A 21,505-nucleotide genomic window follows, 5' to 3' on the forward strand; every position below is an offset into this window, starting at 1 on the left:
AGGGTGAATCATGTTTTCATTTTATGCAAATGAATGGCGGTCAGGCTTGCTTAAAACCTGTGTGCACTAGCCAAACCTCACTCCTGCTGAAAACAAACAATGGCTCAGAAAGCCCTCTGTTTCATGGAACTCTTGGCGAAGATATGTTAATTAAGAAATTATTAATGACTTATGTGTGTGTTTACTAATGAGAAAAACGTGTAGAGAAATTAATGGCAGAAAATAATGTGCGCATTTGAAAATGTGCCCTTGGGGAATTATCACCATATGTACTAAAGTGACTAAAATATGGGAAATATTGAAAATATATGAGAAAATGTAGTAATATATCACAATGCAATGTATAACCTCTGTTTTGTATTGTTAGGTTAGCTGAACCAGAGGCCTACTTGCAATGGGCCATGCTCGCTCTGAACATGGAAAATTTGAACGCCTGCAAAGGACTGGTAACTGGGGACAGAGACCTTGAACCGTTCAGAGTTCAAGTTGCTTAGCTAGAACATTCTGCAATGCATTCTGCAATGACAGACAGGAGATGAGGAAGACAATTTGATACAATTATGTGTAGTGTAAGCTAAATGTACTTTCCCAGGACTTGAACAATAGAGGCACTGACTGGAGAGCCATATGCAACAAATTCAATACCTGAAGAGCCGGATGATGTACTTATTGCAAGAAGAACCAATCAGCCTTCTGTGAATTGAACTGTACACAAATTATGAGATTTGGTGAATAAAAACTGTAGGTTACAGTCATATCTCCTGACAGACTGACCAATTAGCAATTAGTGGGATGGACTGGGAAACACTAATAAAAAGTCATGACAAAGGGTTAAGACTTCACAATTTAGGTGAATTCGGAGAGAAATTGATGACGTCAGGAGATGCTGTCCGAGGTGCTGATATCAGGTTCATACTCTGTGAGTGTGATCCGTAGCTGACTGATTGATGACCTAAAGACAAAGACTGACTTGTTGCTAATCCATCCTGGATAGGTAGCTATGAAAATGTGACTAATGGTTTTGTGCCTTTTTCTTCTAGGTACCAACTGCACTGTTTAATAAAGATTCTCACTTAGGTAGAATTTTTCTAAATTGATGTTTTCTCTAAATTGTTTTCGCATGGTAATACTAATCTTGGTTTGGTAGGCTGTTAGGGGTGACGTTGACGGTGACAAATGACTGACGAACATAATTGCTGAATTACATTTTAGAGCTGGTCTTCATAGCTTATGGTATTGCATTGTCGCATATGTTTTCTTTGAGAATACTGATCTTCTATTAATGGATTAATAAAGATTGATTAATAAAGATTGAATTAACAGATGGTTAGAATTGTAATCAATAGGGAACAAAATTGTTAACTCCTTCTGAGTAGTGGTATTCTTGAGTATTATGGTTTAAAGTTGTCTTTCATAGAATGTTTCTTGATTATTGATGTTAGCTACCATTACAGTAGTCACTGCATTGCTAGGATACTCCATGCAATTCAAAAGGTTCTTCGGCCTACACACATCCCCTTGTAAGTTTACTTACTAAGGACCAGGCGCGCTTGCAGAACCTAAAGGATTTTGAATGTTGTGGGTTCTTTCAAAGTTTACATTTAATTTTTCTTTTCCCGTATGTTTTATTCTCAGATGCACCTCTGACCCATTTCTTTGCTTCACCTCTGTGTACCTCACTTCTCTCTCAATACACCTCTCTCAACTCCAAAATTATCCACCTTTCTCTCAAGATTCCATAGTTTTCTCTAAAACGTTCTGCAGCTACGTCAATATCTCTACCTCATTACTGCCTCTCTCTACCTCTGCTCTTTCCTAAGTCAACAACCTCTCTTCAGGGCTTGACTGAGACCAGAAGCAGCTCTGGTAAAAATGTTGACATTAGCTCACTCACGTCTTTCATTTTCTCTCATTACATCCACCAATCTTCTGTGTGTGTCTCTCTCCCTTCTTTCACATACTCTCTGTTTATCTCATGCCTATCTCTCCTCTCACTTTTTCTCCTTCTCTTTCTGCTTATGTCCCACCCTGTTTTGTCTGCTAAAACAATTTCTGAGGAGAAGAAGAAAATGACAGAGGCACCAATGGTAGCTGCCAACCTTCATAAACTGGCCATTGATGCCTTCATTCTGTTGAAGTAAATGGCAAATCTGGCCCTGCCTCACTAAACCTCACTGCTGCTTGTGACTGTCTACCATCTATTTCACTTCAGTCTCATCATACTTCCTCACATCTCTGTCTCTTTGTTAATCTCTCTGTATCTCACCTCTACATACTTTTCTCAGACCTCTGTTTACATCTACCCTGCTCTGACTCATCTCTCTCTACACCTCATTTGTCACTCAATCTCACATCTCTCTCACTACATCAGCTTTTTCTACCCAATCTCTCTCACTGCCTAAACTAACAATTTACCTCATCATGTGTTCACTATTTCATGTGTCCATCTCCTCCCTCTTTCTTCCTCCCTTTTTTCTCTCTATTATACCTTCCTCATTACTTTACCCGGTTCTGTACTATACCTCCTTCATTACTATCTCTTTTCTCTATCAATACTTTTTCCAGCTCTCTCTGTCTCTTTGTTCACTTCCCTATCTACTCAACTCACCTTCTCTCCCTCATATCTCTTTGTATTGCTCTACCACACACCACTCTCTTTACCTCACTCTTAAGATAATACACTGAGCTGAAGTAGTATGTTCAAGATAGTTAATTCCACCAACAGCAGACACAGCCCTCTAGCTTCTTCTCCTAACAGCTGCCCACGGACCCATGCAACATTTCACATGTTACCATGGAACCCTTGGAACATCACTGGGCAGAAAATCAACACAATGATATTCCAAGAGCAAAACATAACACATCTCCCTCTTATACAAACTAAAAATGAACCTACTACAAAAATATGCAAACTATTTAAGAGAAGAAATATCCAAATTGAAAAAAATGAAACAAAAAGGGAAAGAACAGAGAACATAAATAAACAGATTTATGCTTAACACACATTCTTTACATACAATAGGAAAAAAACATGAAAATGGTTTAAAGCTCATTCCATTATTCTATAAACTACAACTAAGGATATGGAATGCAATAATGCATATCTAACTATTATTTCTTAAATGCAATCATTACACTAAAAGGGGAAACAGGGAAATGCTTAGACCTCATTCTCATTCCATACATCTATAAAAAAACAGCTCTGGCGAGGGCATGAAATCAACTCATCCCTGGTTTACTATCTCTAACAACTACCACTCAAGCCATGGTCCTTCAGGCATGAGGTACTTTTCTTGAACAGAAACTGTGATTGTTCTCTTCAGCACCATAATTATTTTCATCACCAGGTATGTTTAAACTGTCATTATTCATTACCCTTTCAACACACGTTGCTTACATGGACATACTACACACACTACCATCACACAACACAACCACATGCCAACAAAGCTTTTAGCTTTTAAATACTGTAGTATTTAGATTTTCCCTTGCGACTCCATCCTGGTTTCTTTATACACACATAATCACCCACGAGCCAGTCTTGTTCACATACATTGTGTTTGTCATTGAAGCACTTCTTATATTTTGCCTGATGTGTCTCCATCACACCTGAATCAACCACCTTCATCTACTCCTCACACTTCAACCAGGTTGGATTGAGTATGAACACAGCTAACCTTCCCCTCAGACATTGGAAAGGTAAAAGCTTGGTGACAATATTGGGTGCATTGCGATGTGCCCACAGTTTTGTCCGAGCACCATTTTGAGGGGGACCCTACTCTCCACCACTACCTGGCTAGATGCAGTTAGTACAACACTGTGTAGAGGTGTGTAAGGTTCAATTCTTTCAAAAACTCTGTCTTCGCACTAGGTACAAACAGAACTTCATTGTCAATGATGATAGATTAAGGGGTTGCTTCTGAAACAAACACATCAGTGAAGAAGTATCGTATGAACACCAGGTACATTGTCAAGATAGATATTTCTTGACAGGACATGCAAGTTCAGGTGGCACGATCAACCAGGCAGAGGAACTACTCCAACTACCAGTCTAATTCCAAACTGATTCCAAGCATAAGATTCTCAGAAATCACTATGATTCTGAAGCCAGAATCTGAACCCAACACATCTCCCACCATACAACACATTGGGGGTCATTATGATCCTGGCGGTTGGCGATAATATGAAGGAAAGTACTACCAACAGGCTGGCGGTACTTTCCTCCATAGTTCAACAATTGGTGGTTTGGCTGAAGCCAAACCTCCAATGTACCACAACGAACTCCACGGCGTTAACAGCTGTTGGGCTGGAGTCAACAATCTCCAGCCTGGCGGCTGTCACTTGCCCGCCTGCAGGATTATGACCCCGCCTACCGCCATGGTTTTTGTGACTTCCTCACTGCCACGAAAACCATGGGGGTAGGCACTATCAGTGACAGAGAATCCCTTCTGATAGGGGTCTTCCCTCCCACTCTACAGGTTCACTCCCACCTCCTTCCTCTCCAGACCCTCCTTCATACACACCCATCCCTTCACACACGCACACACGCATACACACACCCATTCCCACATTCATCCACGCATGCAAGCATCCATTCACACACACATCCACACACACTTACATACATACACACAGACATGCATTCACACTACTCAACATACACGCACTCACACCCCCAAACATGCACACACATACAACACACTACACACTCCTGCATACACGCAGGCACAGACATACACACACACAACACCCCCAACCCCCTCCCCTGCCGGAGAACCCACTTACCTGTGTCCAGGGGGTCCTCTGGCAGGTGACAGGACAGGGCACTGCTGCCAGCAGCAGAGTCCACCAGCAGAACACCACCAGGACATATTAATTCTCATAATATGGCTGGCAGCAGTCTACTGGCGTGGCGCTGCTGCTGGCAGCAGTGCCACCTTACCGTCATCTGCTGGCATGACCATGGACGGATTTCCGCCATCGTTCTTGCAGAAATCCAGCTGTGGTCATAATGTGGCAGATGGCTGGTAGCCACGGTGACGGTCTTTTGGCGGCCGTTGCCGCGGCAGTAGACAGTTTTTACCGCCGGGGTTATAATGACCCCCATTGTCTCTTAGGTTCTAATTATCCTAATGAGACTACTGGATTCAAGCGGCAGAATCACTTGTACTGCGGGGGACTGAACCTAAACCCACACCAGGTGACACCTGTCAGCCTAATCTGGGTTTATTTCATGCTAACTAGCAGTGCCTCATCCCCACCCAAGAGCAGGGATGATTGGGCAACCGGGCGCATGAGACAAATGACTCCTCACGGAAATCATGGTCACTCAGATCTCATCCATTTCTCTCAGTTACATTAGTCTCACATATACAAGGACAATCAGAGGCAGCCTAAAGTTCAATAAAGTTTCATTGAAGCAACTGCATCTTAGATAATAAAGCATGTATTGCAACAACTAGGACGATGAAGCATGACATGATTAAAGTTGTGACAAGGAGAGTAAAACACAAAATAACGCTACCATGTTGTCACTACAGTTTTTAAGAATAGTTCCTAGCTAGGCTATTTTTGAGCACAGCATGTTAAATGTAATTCTGCCCTTCTGGTTCCCCTGGGAATACATCATCCCTCATACCTGAGCGAGAGGTCTGTAGTCTACATAAGCAGCTGCAGCAAAGCACTCAGCAATCAGCATACAGTCGTGGTCATCTGGCTGGAATCTCCCTCTAACGTACATGGGTAAAAGTAGTGTTTTTTATAATAAAACAGCTGATGTTCCAAGCAAGGATCCCCACATAAGAGTGTGTATGTTTTTGTGAACATTAGAGACAAAGTGTACCACTTTAGCCGGCAACCTATCTTACTGCAGCCTTGAGAAAAGCACAGAGTGAAAGAAATGTCTTGTTTAAGAACGCAGTGCTTGCCGAGGAGTAGAACAGCTAGATAGAGAAAATAAAACAAGACCACAAATGTGTCTATTGTTAAAATAATATGTGTTAGATGGTCTGTACCCTCAGACTGGATCACTGCCTGGCAAACCAGGACTTTCTGGGGGGCACACCTACCCCCCACCAGGTCAGAGTTTAACCTCTGCACCTGACCATCCAACCCAGAGTCACCACCCTGAGGTTGAACAATTGCCTGGCACACCAGGACTTCCTGGGGGGCACACCTACCCCCACCGGGTCAGAGTTTAACCTCTGAACCTGGTTCTCCAACCCAGGGTCACCACCATGAGGTTGGGCAATTGCCTGGCACACCAGGGCTTTCTGATGGGCACACCTACCCCCCACCAGGTCAGAGTTTAACCTCCGAACCTGGCCATCCAACCCAGAGTCAACACCCTGAGATTGGACAATTGCCTGGCACAGCAGGACTTTCTGGGGGGCACACCGACCCCCCACCAGGTCAGAGTTTAACCTCTGAACCTGGGTATCCAACCCAGAGTCACCACCCTGAGGTTGAACCATTGCCTGGCAGGCCAGGACTTCCTGGGAGGCACACCTACCTCCCACCAGGTCAGAGTTTAACCTCTGAACCTGGTTATCCAACCCAGAGTCACCACCCTGAGGTTGAATCTTTGCCTGGCATGCCAGGACTTCCTGGGGGGCACTCACCCCCCACAAGAGACACACCGCCCCCAAGGGCCACACAAGAGTCTGGTTGGCGCAGGTCTCCTGACCTCTGCCCATTCGGCAGAGTCTGGGTCTCCCCCAAACCAGAAACGGTTTCACCTGGGTCATTTCTGGGGGGCTCTGCTCTCAGAGCTGACCCCTGACTCTCCAGGTCCTCCACTGGGGTCCGCAACCCCCTCTCAACCTTATGTCTGGACTTCTGCACCCCCTCACTAGGAGTAGTACTGCCAGACACCAGAACTGTTGTGATGCTGGCTACAGTCACCCCCCCAAGTTCTTCTGACACTGTGGGGCTTTCCTCAACAGGTGGCCCTACAGTAAAGGCTAGGCTTCCCTCCTGGTGTTCCATCATGGAACCCTCTAGGACCTGGGACCTACCTGGGACACTACAATCCTCTCCCACCTCACTTGGTTGGGAACCATCTAGACCACTCCCTTCAGGAACACCCCCAAATGCCTCTTCAGACTCTCTGGTACTCACCCAGAAGTCTGCCTCCATTGTAAGTTCCCTGGGGTCAGAGAACTCACACTCCACCTGGTGTTGGCGTAGCTCTGGAAAATAAGGACCAGACATATGCTCTCCAGCAATTACATCACTCTGCCCTTCACATGTATTAACCACAGTACCCTTCACCCAACCATCCAGTAACTCAGCCTTGGAAAAGCACTCTACATCACCCTCCTGAGACTGGTGAGACAGTATCTGACTGTCCCTGACACTCAACCCATACTCTTCTGGGATGTCTCTACACTCTATATCCAGGACGTCCACCAGGGGGGAACCCTTTACTCTGTCACTCTCTGCTAGAGCCAGTAAAGTGTCCCTCCCCCCAGTAGGAATATGACTCACTGTGCCAGTTCCCCATCCTTCTCAGGGACCCTGTGCATAACGGGAACTACCTCATACCCTTGAACCACCTGGGGTGTGTCAACTCCCTTCTTCAAGTTGGGCACCACATCTCTGGGCTTGTGCCCTTCTTCAGCAGTACTGGATGCAAGATTTTTTCTCCCACCATCTGAAATGGATTCAGCCCTTCCGGCCTCCAGTTTCAGCCCTTCACAGCTCAGCTCTTGAGCCGCAGTCCTTTCTTCTTCTAGGGCTAAGAGTCTTGCTGCCTCAGCCCTTTCAAGAAACTCATCTAGCTCTTCCATCCACCGCTCTCGAGCTAGGAGCCATTCTTCTCTCACTGGTTCTCTTTCCTCATCTGAGTAGTCTTCCTCCTCATTTGAGCAGTCCTACTCCTCATCTGAGGGGTACTTAGTCATTTGTTTTTTTGCTGCCTCTCTCTCTGCCCATCTTTCTTCCCCCCCAGACTATGTAGGCATGTAGCATTTCCATCTTAGTAGATCTCCTTGATACAGGAAGGCCCCATTTTCTGCAAAGCCTCCTTAGGTCAGCCTTAGTGATGTGGTCAGTAGGTACAAAGAATGAGTAGGTACACAATTCCATTCTGATAAGATCTTACCGGCAAAAACCAAAATCCCAAGTCCAAAATATCAATAGTATATCCAGGAGGACATCAGAGAACCAAAAGCAAAAAAATGAAAAAATCAAGTTGATTTTCAACTGTGGGTAGGTAGTGAAATACTTGGCTACTGTATGTCACTGCACAAACACAAGTCCTATCCTCACCGCTGATCACCAATGTTAGAAATGGGGTTTTTGGTTGGCAGTCAGGTTGCCCTCTGTCCAAGCAAGAACCCTCACTCTAGTCAGGCTAAGTCACACACAATCCAAAATCAGCCTGTGCCCACCCTCTGGTAGCTTGGCACGAGCAGTCAGGCTTAACTTAGAAGGCAATGTGTAAAGCAGTTGTGCAATAAATCATACAACACCATAATATAACACCACAAAAATAAACCACAGTGTTTAGAAAAATTAATAATATTTATCTGGGTATTTGCAGGTCAAAACGATCAAAGTTGCAATATGAATTTGTAAAGATATCACTAAGAAGTGATATAAAGGTGGTCATTACAACCCTGGCGGACGGTGTTAAAGCAGCGGTAAGACCGCCAACAGGCCGGCGGACAAAAGAAGAGAATTATGACCCTGGCGGGAGCCGCCAACGAAAACAGCCACTTTAACACACCGCCGCGGTACAGACAAGCAGCGCGGCGGTCACCGCCAACAGACAGGCGGAGGACAATGTACTGCCCATAGTATCACAACCCCACAATTCGCCACCTTTTCCGGGGCGGATTCACCGTGGATAAAAACACGGCGGAAACAGCTTTGGCAATGGGAAAACGCTCACCTGAACACATCCCACGAGGAACGAGGACTCCATGGACCCGGAACTCCAAATACTCCCTGCCCTTGTGTTTCTGCTCCTCTACGACCATCATCTACGTAGGCGCCGAAGACAACGGTGAGTACTGCACCTACGACATGGGGGAGAAGGAGAAGCAAAAGTTAGGGGGACACCCACCAAACACCCCCACCCCCACCCCCAACCTCGCATTATATAACATACACACCAATGCCTTCACAAAAATCACAGTGACAACCTACAATCCCCATGGAAGAATGAAAAGACAAAGCGAAATTCGGTCAAACATTGTAATGTGGCAATATACATGTCATACAAAAATATACAGATATTTATGAAAATCAGTCATAATTATATACAGTACGAGAAGTAGTGCAGATATGTACACAACAATGTCCGTGCACCAACAGTCCAAAAATGCATGGGCAAGGCCCACAAAGGATACCTGACCACAATCAGAGAGAACACTGCCGGGGCATCAGATAGAAATACTACAGGCACCTCAGGGGGAAGGAAAGGGGGGGCACCTCAGCCGGATGACTGCAAAGCCAGATCCACGACGGGGCTCCATGCCCATTTATGTATCCTGGGGAGTGCAAAGCCACAGTCTTTCAAGTCTCTACAGTGGGTGGGGTGCCCACTGTGCCATCCTGGGGAGTGCAAAGCCACAGTCTCTCAAGTCTCTACAGTGGGTGGCTTTCCCACTGTGCCATCCTGGGTAGTGCAAAGTCACAGTCTCTCAAGTCTCTACAGTGGGTGGGGTGCCCACTGTGCCATCCTGGGGAGTGCAAAGCCACAGTCTCTCAAGTCTCTACAGTGGGTGGCTTGCCCACTGTGCCATCCTGGGGAGTGCAAAGCCACAGTCTCTCAAGTCTCTACAGTGGGTGGGGTGCCCACTGTGCCATGCTGGGGAGTGCAAAGCCACAGTCTCTCAAGTAGATGCAGGTCTCCACTGGTACTGGGGGGGACTGGTGCCCAGAGTGCTTCATCCTGTGCAGGACAGACAGAGTGGATGCAGGTCTCCACTGGTTCTGGAGGGGGACTGGTGCCCAGACTGGATGAGTCTCCCCGTGAAAGTTCCTGTCCTGTCACTGTCCCAGCTGCACATGGGATAAGGATGCCTGATGTGGCGGTCTATTCATTCCTACCCGGTGCTTGCCCTGTTCAGCGGTGCTTCGACATGGCGGTTCAGGACTGTTCAGCGGTGCTTTGCCATGGCGGTCTTTGCCCTGTTCAGCGGTGCTTCGACATGGCGGTTCAGGACTGTTCAGCGGTGCTTTGCCATGGTGGTTCTGGTACGGACATTGGTGTGTGGCATGACGTTCCCTACACTGGGCATTGGTGTGTGGCATGATGTTCCCTACACTGGGCATTGGTGTGTGGCATGACGTTCCATCATAGCCCACCTGGGCTGTGGCAGCTGGGGCCCTCCTGGGCTGTGACTCCGGCGGTGGTCTCCTGACCAGTGACGATACTTGTGCCCTCCTGGGCAATGACTCTGGCGGTGGTCTCCTGACCAGTGACGATACTTGTGCCCTCCTGGGCTGTGACTCCGGCGGTGGTCTCCTGACCAGTGATGATACTTGTACCTTCCTGGGCTGTGACTCCGGCGGTGGTCTCTGGACCAGTGACGATACTTGTGCCCTCCTGGGCTGTGACTCCGGCGGTGGTCTCTGGACCAGTGACGATACTTGTGCCCTCCTGGGCAATGATTCTGGCGGTGGTCTCTTGACCAGTGACGATACTTGTGCCCTCCTCGGCTGTGACTCCTGTGGTGGTCTCTGGACCAGTGACGATACTTGTGCCCTCCTGGGCTGTGACTCCGGCGGTGGTCTCCTGACCACTGACGATACTTGGGCCCTCCTGGGCAATGACTCTGGCGGTGGTCTCTGGACCAGTGACGACGGTGCTGGCGGTTGTGTCTTCTCCGCCGTGACACTCACAACAGGCTGGGCAGACTTCCTCTGGCCCTTCCCCACCTTTGGTGGAGTCACAGCTGACTCTCCAATCCCCTTGGAACCCATGTGAGTTGTTTTCCCACCAGGAGTCTTCACACGGTCCCGTCGTCCACTCTCCAATTTTAGAGCCTTTACAGGAGGTGGGCTGCCAGTGCCTTGACTCCGGGTCATACTGCCTGCCCTGGTGGCCGGTGCACTCCACAAACCTTGAACAGGCACCACTGGTATTGGAGGCTTTTTGGCTGAGGCGCTACGATGGGACTGATGAATTGGAGGGGGGGTGGGGGCAAAAAGGTCAACTTTACAGAGAGACAGTTTCTGACGAACACTGGGATGGGTAGTTGGAGGGGGCCTGGGAGTGGAGGAAGAGGAGGTGGTTGTCGGAGGTGTCACTTTAGGTGTTTTGGGTGCAGGTGCAGGTACTGGAGGCTGTTGTGAGGTGGATGGATGTTGGGTGAGTGATTGCCGGCGTTTGTGTACTTAGGGAGGGGGCGTTACAGACACACTGGGAGAGGACACAGGGGACGTGTAAATGGGAGTGGAGGTGGTGAGTGCAGGTGAGCGGCTTGTGGTGCTGGGTCTCCTTGTGCGATTCATGGTGCCTGTAGATGTGGTGCATGCAGGTGTGTGTGTAGACGAGACTGGGAGGGAGGAGGGAGAAGAGGAGGAAGGGGACACAGTGGAGGCAGTGGATGTTGCTGGGTCTGTACGTGGGTGAGGCTTGTGTGAGTGCCTGTGGGTTGTTTGCTGCCTATGTTTGCTTGAGCTACCTGTGTGTGCTGACTTGGTTGCATGCTGGTCTGTAGGTGTGCTTGGGATGGGCTGGGGTACAGGAGATTGGGTCTGGGTGGAGGAAGTTGGAGGGGGGAGGCTAGACACAGGGACAATGGCTGCCATCAGTGCTGAGGCCAGAGATTGCAGGGTTCGCTGAAGGACAGCCTGACCAGAATGAATGCCCTCCAGGAATGCATTACCGTGTTGCAACTCTCGTTCTACACCCTGGATGGCATTCACAATGGTAGACTGTCCAACAGTGAGTGACCTGAGGAGGTCAATGGCCTCCTCACTGAGGGCAGCAGGGGTGACTGGGGCAGGGCCTGAGGTGCCTGGGGCAAAGGTGATGCCCACCCTCCTGGGTGAGCGGGCACGGGGCGAACGCTGAGGGGCTGCTGGGAGGGCGGTGTTGGTAGGGGAGGTGGCGGCTGTACCTGTAGAAGTGGGGCACACAGATGGTGCCGCCACCACAAGGGAACCCCCATCGGCGGACGAGTCCGTGTCGCTGCTTGGTGATCCGGTGGCTGACGTGAAGCTCCCCTCGCCCTCCGTCCCACTGGTGCATTCAGAGTCCGTGGTGTGGCCCTCCATGGCCATGTGGGATGCAGCTTCCTCGTGCTCCCGTGCCACTGTACCTCCGTCTGATGATGCTGATGCACAAAAGGACAGGGAGAGCAGAAAAAGGGGGGTAGACAGAAGAAAGAGAGTTTTAGTGCATGGCATACCGCTACCTTTGGCGGACAAGACAGACACATCAGCCCGCTGCATTACGCCGTGCTCCTGCCCTCTGCACATGCAATTCCTGGGATATGGCCTACATGGCAATGGTGGACATCTGCGCACATGGATGCCACAGGGGCAACTATACCTCGACTTGGCACTCTGCTGAGGTGAGGTAGAGTGCCACATGGCCTACATTACGGAGGGGCCTTGCCTACCGAACTCGCCCTGGCCTAGGGACACCCACAGCCCACCTCCCCCACCCAGACACCTCCACTGTGCGCAAAGTCCGCAGAATAAGAGTGTACTCACCCCCTTGTGTCTGCTGTGATGCCCTCAAGCGCCCATCCAACTCTAGGTAGGCCACCGCCAGGATCCGGAACATCAGGGGGGTCATGGTGCGACAGGCACACCTCCCACGTTGAGAGGCCATCCCCAGCCGAGCCTCCGCCATCTTCTTGCTGCAGCGGCGAATGTCCTCCCATCTCTTATGGCAGTGGGTGCCCCATCTCTGGTGGGCCCCCAGGGTCCGGACCTCCTTGGCGATGGCACGCCAAATGTCCCTCCTCTGGTGGGCGCTGACCTACATGACATGCACAAGGAAAGAGGAACAGTCATTAACAACTGCACCGTCGTTGTGAGTGGCCCCCTCCCTACTCTGGCCATGTGGCCCATTCATTCCCATGCATTAATGTACTATGAACTCTGCCCCCTTCCCTCTTCCAACCAGCCCTCTCCACCCAGGCCTAGCGAATACCACATGCTCCCTGTGTACTAACCTGTTGGTCTGGAGGACCGTAGAGTAGCGTGTACTGGGGGAGGACCCCGTCTACCAGTTTCTCCAACTCCTGTGCAGTGAAGGCAGGGGCCCTTTCCCCAGACGCAGCAGCCATCGTCGCTTCCAGACCGAGGTCACAGCAGCACTTGCAGTGTAGGTCCTCTCCTGTCGAAGGTCAGGTATCTAGTGATTGAACAAATAGAAAATGGCGGTGACGTCCGCGGCGGTGACGTCTGCGGCAGTGCGCATCATCACCGCCGGCGCACCTGTTCATAGGCTCCTGGGACCCATAGGGTCTTATGTTAACCAATGCAGCATTGCGCCGCGGTCTACGACCGCCTACCGCGACGGTGTGCAACGCCAGCGCAGTTACCCCACAATCCCATTGTCCCAGTTTAAAGGTCAGGCAGCCGCCATTTCAGGGGCCCACATGGCTTAATTTACCTCTGCGTCACACATAACTAGGCCTACACTCAACACACATACAGGAAGGGTTCTGTGAGTGGTGTAGTCTTGTGTGTAACTGTGGGTACATACCTGGAGGAATAATGACTGATTCTTCGCTGTTGTCCTTCGTAGGCACCGTCAGCTGGGACAGTTGAGAAGATGGCGGAATCCTCCGGTGTGCCGACCGCTGGTGGACCTGTTGACAATGGATGAGCGACATGTCATCGTCACCTACCGGTTTGACCATGCCACAATCCAGGAACTATGTACCCAGTTGGAGCCAGACCTGATGTCACCAATCCGCCATCCGACTGGAATCCCCCCTGACGTGCAGGTGCTGTCAGTGCTCCATTTCCTTTGCAAGTGGGTCTTTTCCGACAACAGTGGCCATGGCATCAGGGATGTCCCAGCCTATGTTTTCCAACGTGTTGTCCAGAGTGCTGTCTGCCCTGCTGAAACACGTACGGAGATACATCATTTTCCCTGAGGTGGCAGATTTGCCTACAGTGAAAGGTGACTTCTATACCCTTGGACATATCCCCAACGTCATAGGTGCCATTGATGGGACCCATGTAGCTCTGGTCCCCCCCCCACAGGAGTGAACAGGTGTATAGGAACAGGAAGAGTTATCATTCAATGAATGTCCAGATGGTATGTTTGGCAGACCAGTACATCTCGCAGGTAAATGCTATGTTCCCTGGCTCAGTGCATGACGCCTACATCCTGCAAAATAGCAGCATCCCTGATATGATGGGTCAACTCCAGAGGCACCGTGTATGGCTATTGGGGGACTCTGGTTACCCCAACCTTTCCTGGCTATTGACCCCAGTGAGGAATCCCAGGACCAGGGCAGAGGAACGCTACAATGAGGCCCATGGGCGGACTAGGAGGGTGATCGAACGCACCTTCTGCCTCCTGAAGGCCAGGTTCAGGTGCCTCCATATGACAGGTGGATCCCTATTCTACTCACCGAAGAAGGTGTGCAAGATCATCATCGCCTGCTCCATGCTCCATAATTTGGCTTTGCGACGCCAGGTGCCTTTTCTGCAGGAGGATGATCCAGATGACGGTGTTGTTGCAGTTGTGGAGCCTGTGGACAGTGATGAGGAGGAAGCTGAGGAAGAAGACAACGACAATAGGGAGTAAGTCATACAGCAATATTTCCAGTGACACACAGGTGAGAACATTTTCATGTTTAACATCACATTAACTTTCACACGTCTACCTCTATCCGGTTTGTCGATTTCAAACACTATTTGGTAACTGAGTTGTACCTTTCCATTACGGTTTCACAGGTGTGGTTACCAACGTGTCATCTGTTTGCATCCTTCAAGGACTTGTGATGTGTGACATGGGTATGTTAGCCTTACAATGGGAAACGCATTATGACACTGTCATTGATAATACATAATTAGTAAATCACAGACTGACTCAAGATTGTTTTGTGTTTCAAGGGTGTTTATTGAAGTGCTCAGAAATGGGAGGGGGTTGTAAAAAGAGGATGGGTGATGGCGTAGGAATGTCCATGGCAGAGTCCAGTCTATTAGTCTCACAGATGCACTGCCCATCTGGGCATAGGAAGTGGAGCTGGGGCAGTTTAAGTATGGACAGGGTAACAAGGTGGTACAGTGGGAGGACAAACAGGGTGGTCTCATTTCCTGGCGGGGGTCTTGCCATCTTGCTCTGTCCTGTTCCTGGATCTCAGGGACCTCTTGCGTGGTGGTTGTCCGTCTGCAAGGGGTGGGGTGCTGGTGTGTTGGTCCTGTGGCGGGGCGTCCTGTCCACTAGCGCCGGCGGAGGTGGTGGGCAGTTCATCGTCCTGGCTAGTGTCAGGGGCCCCTTGGAGTGCCACGGTGTCCCTCATGGTGTTCTGTATGTCCTTCAGCACCCCTACGATGGTGCCCAAGGGGGAGCTGATGGTCCTGAGCTCCTCCCTGAACCCCAAATACTGTTCCTCCTGCAGGCGCAGGGTCTCCTGAAACTTGGCCAGAACCGTCGCCATCGTCTCCTGGGAGTGGTGGTAGGCTCCCATGATGGAGGAGAGGGCCTCGTGGAGAGTGGGTTCCCTTGGCCTGTCCGCCCCCTGTCGCACAGCAGCCCTCCCAGTTCCCCTGTGTTCCTGTGCCTCCGTCCCCTGGACCGTGTGCCCACTACCACTGTCCCCAGGTCCCTGTTGTTGTTGGGGTGGTGGGTTATCCTGAGTTCCCTGTAGTGGTGGACACATCCCTGATTGACCTGTCCTGGGTAGGAAGGTTTGGGCCCACTGGGTGGGTGCTGTGCTGGTGTTACCAGAGGGTGGAAGGTCAGTGTTGGGCTGTGCCTGTGCATGGGGAACCGACTGTCCCGAAGCCCACGATGGTCAGGGCTGGTCATCAGGATCCAATAGGGCAGAGCTGCTATCGTCACTGTGGGCCTCTTCTGGGTGTGGAGTGGTGTTGTCTGGACCCTCTGGTGTGGTGACGGTCCTTCGGGTTCCTGCAGGAGCATAAGAGCATGATTATTGCATGTGTGTGTGATGGTGTGCAATGGGTGGGTGTCTGTGTACCCCAGTGCAAGCATTCCTGTGTGGGGGCCTGTGTGATGATGGTTAGGGGGTTGTTCTGGGTATGTGCAGTGAGCATGCTTTAGTGAGGGGTGACCATGCTTAGTTGTGTCATGCAGGGCTTGGTGTTGGGATGTGTGGTTTGTGTTATTAGTACATTAGTGAGGAGTTGGAGTGATAGGGGAGGGGGTGAGGGTGGGGGTGTGTGAGAGCATGCAGGTAGGGTGGGGGATTTGATAGTTAAGATTTGACTTACCAGTGTCCCATCCTCCACCGACTCCTCCGAGGCCCTCTGGATGCATGATGGTCAAGACTTGCTCCTCCCATGTTGTTAGTTGTGGGGGAGGAGGTGGGGGTCCGCCGCCAGTCCGCTGCACCGCAATGTTGTGCCTGGAGACCGTTGAACGCACCTTCCCCCGTAGGTCGTTCCACCTCTTCCTGATGTCCTCGCTATTTCTTGGGTGCTGTCCCACGGCGTTGACCCTGTCCACTATTCTGCGCCATAGCTCCATCTTCCTGGCTATTGATGTGTGCTGTACCTGTGAGCCAAATAGCTGTGGCTCTACCCGGATGATTTCCTCCACCATGACCCTGAGCTCCTCCTCGGAGAAGCGGCGGTGTCTTTGGCGTGACATGTGGTGGTGTGTGTGATGTGTGGGGTGGTGTATGTGGTGATGAGTGTGGTGATGTGTAGTGGTGTGTGGTGTTTGGTGCGTGGATGTTGTGTGGGTGATGGTCTTGTGTGCCTCTGTGTGATGGGGTTGTCTTTTCTGTGCTCTTTTTCTGGCCTTCGTTCGTGATTTTTCAGTCGTAGGGGTTTGCGGGTGATGTGGGTGTGTGTTTTATATAGTATTGGGTGTGTGGGAGTGGTGTGTGTATGTGTATCAGGTGTGTGTATTTTGAATTGTCCAATGTGATGGTGTTTTGGAGATGTGTGTGTATTTTGAGCGCGGCGGTGTGTACCGCCAATGGAATACCGCGGTTGAAAGACCGCCGCGTGGATTCGTGGGTCGTAATAGCATGGGTGTGTTTCTGTTGCCGTGGAGGTGGAGGTTTTGTTTTCGCCAGTTTATCACTGACCTTTGGTGTGGCGGAGTTGTGTGGGTGTCTGAATTTCGGCAGATTCCGAGCTGTGTGTCATAATAGCTGTGGCGGAATTCCGCGGCCGCGCCGGTGTATTGGCGGTCTTCTGCACAGCGGTAAGCGCCTTTTACCGCCAATGTTGTAATTACTTCCAAAGTGTCTTAAGTCTTTAAAAAGCAAACAACGGCTCTTTCAAGCACAGAGTACCTGGTTTCTGGTGGAAAATCTCCGCAAAGGGGCCGCAGAAGAAGAGATACGTGGAAAAATGGTGTGTGCGCCGATTTCTCCAGAGCACACACGGACTTGCGTCATTATTTTTCACGCGGGAAAGTCGTGCGGCGTTTTCCGGCGCGCGGACAGTCTCTTTCTGTGGATCGTGGGGATTACCAGATGTCCCGGGTCTCTGCTTGGATTCTCCTGCTTGTTTTCCGGCTGCATGTCGTTGCGCGGGGCTGTGTGTCGAAAATCCGCTCTCACAGCAGGCATTGCGTCGATTTCTCCTTGGAAGTCAGGCGGCATTGTCCTTGCGAAGCCGCGCGTCGAAGTTCCGGTCATCCCGAAGGTGTCGCATCGATCAGCGTCGGTGTGCGGCGTTATTCTCGCAGCGGAACAAGCTGTGCGGCGAAAATTTCGCCACACGAAGCGTCCACGTGAAAAAGAGAAGTCTTTTTGGTCCTGAGACTTCAGGGAACAGGAGGCAAGCTCTGTCCAAGCCCTTGGAGAGCACTTTTACAGCCAGACAAGAGTTCAGCAAGGCAGCAGCCCAACAGCAAGGCAGCAGTCCTTCGTAGAAAAGCAGACAGGTGAGTCCTTTAAGCAGCCAGGCAGTTCTTCTTGGCAGATTGTAGTTTCTGGTTCAGGTTTCTTCTCCAGCAAGTGTCTGATGAGGTAGGGCAGAGGCCCTGTTTTATACTAAGTTGTGCCTTTGAAGTGAGGGTGACTTCAAAGAGTGTCTAAGAAATGCACCAAGCCCCCTTTCAGTTCAATCCTGTCTGCCAGAGTCACAGTAGGGGGTGTGGCAGTCCTTTGTGTGAGGGCAGGCCCTCCACCCTCCCAGCCCAGGAAGACCCATTCAAAATGCAGATGTATGCAAGTGAGGCTGAGTACCCTGTGTTTGGGGTGTGTCTGAGTGAATGCACAAGGAGCTGTCAACTAAACCTAGCCAGACGTGGATTGAAAGGCACAGAGAGATTTAAGTGCAAAGAAATGCTCACTTTCTAAAAGTGGCATTTCTAGAATAGTAATAATAAATCCGACTTCACCATTCAGCAGGATTTTATATTACCATCCTGGCCATACTAAATATGACCTTCCTGCTCCTTTCAGATCAGCAGCTGCCACTTCAACAGTGTATGAGGGCAGCCCCAATGTTAGCCTATGAAGCGAGCAGGCCTCACAGTAGTGCAAAAACGAATTTAGGAGTTTTACACTACCAGGACATATAACTACACCGGTACATGTCCTGCCTTTTACCCACACAGCACCCTGCTCTAGGGGTTACCTAGGGCACACATTAGGGGTGACTTATATGTAGAAAAAGGGGAGTTCTCGGCTTGGCAAGTACTTTTAAATGCCAAGTCGAAGTGGCAGAGAAACTGCACACACAGGCCTTGCAATGGCAGGCCGGAGACAAGGTTAGGGGGCTACTGAAGTGGGTGGCACAACCAGTGCTGCAGGCCCAATAGTAGCATTTAATCTACAGGCCCTAGGCACATATAGTGCACTCTACTAGGGACTTATAAGTAAATTAAATAGCCAATCATGGATAAACCAATCAATAGTACAATTTACACAGAGAGCATATGCACTTTATCACTGGTTAGCAGTGGTAAAGTGCCCAGAGGTCAAAAGCCAACAACAACAGGTCAGAAAAAATAGGAGGAAGGAGGCAAAAAGTTTGGGGATGACCCTGTCAAAAAGCCAGGTACAACAATATGAATAAAACATATCTAGGTTGAAGTGCACAGCGGCAGGCCTAGTTTGCTAAAATAACGTGTATAAAACTATAGCTAAAATGGCTACACAACAGTCCGACCACTTCAAATGCTACACGGCTGTCGAACCACCCTATTTGGTGAATCTATCATGCTACGCTGTGCATATGTTCCCCCACCCCTGGGGCAATAGTTTGTAGATTAATTTGTTCATCAGTGGGGATACTTTTCTAATGGCCTTATGATGTCTGGGGGCCTGGAACGAAGGCATGCATCCTCAGGTGGATAGATGGCATCCACCTGGGAGTACAGTGCCCGGTAATATGAACAGGCTTGCTTCCATGATATCCATGCTGGGGCTGTCTGATGCCTGGAGAATACACCATTCATTAGATTCAGGGTACACATATTTTTCGAAGACAAGGGTTCGTCTCCCGGCTAGATTATTTCCAAATGTCCACTTCTTATGTACACAGAACATTTGACACCGACATATTGACCTGAAGGTTATCTCTCCACTCCCCAATAGCTATAACCCTGCACCTTGGGACCCAGGCCCTCATTATGACCCTGGCGGTGAGTGATAAAGTGGTGGTAATACCGCCAACAGGCTGGTGGTAATTACCATCAAATTATGACCATGGCAGTGATAACTCCTATAGACAGCCAATGTACCACACCAACCGCCAGGGCGGAAACACCACTCATCACAGCAGTAGCCGCCAACAGCCAGGCGGAAGACAAAGTACCACCCACCACATTAAGACACATCAATCTGCCACATTTTCTGGGGCAGCACTGTGAGAAAGTAGCCTCTTTCTAGCCTTGTTACCCCCACTTTTGGCCTGTTTGTGAGTGTATGTCAGGGTGTTTTCACTGTCTCACTGGGATCCTGCCAGCCAAGGCCCAGTGCTCATAGTGAAGACCCTATGTTTTCAGTATGTTTGTTATGTGTCACTGGGACCCTGCTATCAGGACCCCAGTGCTCATAAGTTTGTGACCTATATGTATGTGTTCCCTGTGTGGTGCCTAACTGTCTCACTGAGGCTCTGCTAAACAGAACCTCAGTGGTTATGCTCTCTCTGTACAAATTGTCACTAACAGGCTAGTGACCTATTTCACCAATTTACATTGGCATACTGGAACACCCTTATAATTCCCTAGTATATGGTACTGAGGTACCCAGGGTATTGGGGTTCCAGGAGATCCCTATGGGCTGCAGCATTTCTTTTGCCACCCATAGGGAGCTCTGACAATTCTTACACAGGCCTGCCACTGCAGCCTGAGTGAAATAACGTCCACATTATTTCACAGCCATTTTACACTGCACTTAAGTAACTTATAAGTCACCTATATGTCTAACCTTTACCTGGTAAAGGCTGGGTGCTAAGTTACTTAGTGAGTGGGCACCCTGGCACTAGCCAAGGTGCCCCCACATTGTTCAGGGCCAAATCCCCGGACTTTGTGAGTGCGGGGACACCATTACACGCGTGCACTACATATAGGTCACTACCTATGTGTAGCTTCACAATGGTAACTCCGAATATGGCCATGTAACATGTCTATGATCATGGAATCGCCCCCTCTATGCCATCCTGGCATTGTTGGCACAATCCCATGATCCCACGCGTCTCTAGCACAGACTCGGGAACTGCCAAACTGCCTTTTCAGGGGTTTCACTGCAGCTGCTGCTGCTGCCAACCCCTCAGACAGCTTTCTGCCCTCCTGGGGTCCAGCCAGGCTTGGCCCAGGAAGGCAGAACAAAGGACTTCCTCAGAGAGAGGGTGTTACACCCTCTCCCTTTGGAAAAAGGTGTTAAGGCAGGGGAGGAGTAGCCTCCCCCAGCCTCTGGAAATACTTTCATGGGCACAGATGGTGCCCATTTCTGCATATGCCAGTCCACACCGGTTCAGGGACCCCTCAGCCCTGCTCTGGCGCAAAACTGGACAAAGGAAAGGGGAGTGACCACTCCCCTGACCTGCACCTCCCCTGGGAGGTGCCCAGAGCTCCTCCAGTGTGCTCCAGACCTCTGCCATCTTGGAAACAGAGGTGCTGCTGGCACACTGGACTGCTCTGAGTGGCCAGTGCCAGCAGGTGACGTCAGAGACTCCTTCTGATAGGCTCCTTCAGGTGTTGCTAGCCTATCCTCTCTCCTAAGTAGCCAAACCCTCTTTTCTGGCTATTTAGGGTCTCTGCTTTGGGGAATTCCTTAGATAACGAATGCAAGAGCTCATCAGAGTTCCTCTGCATCTCTCTCTTCACCTTCTGCCAAGGAATCGACTGCTGACCGCGCTGGAAGCCTGTAAAACTGCAACAAAGTAGCAACGACGACTACTGCGACACTGTAACGCTGATCCA

The sequence above is a fragment of the Pleurodeles waltl genome, chromosome 11 (genome assembly GCF_031143425.1).
Source record: "Pleurodeles waltl isolate 20211129_DDA chromosome 11, aPleWal1.hap1.20221129, whole genome shotgun sequence".
In the NCBI taxonomy this organism is placed as follows: domain Eukaryota; kingdom Metazoa; phylum Chordata; class Amphibia; order Caudata; family Salamandridae; genus Pleurodeles; species Pleurodeles waltl.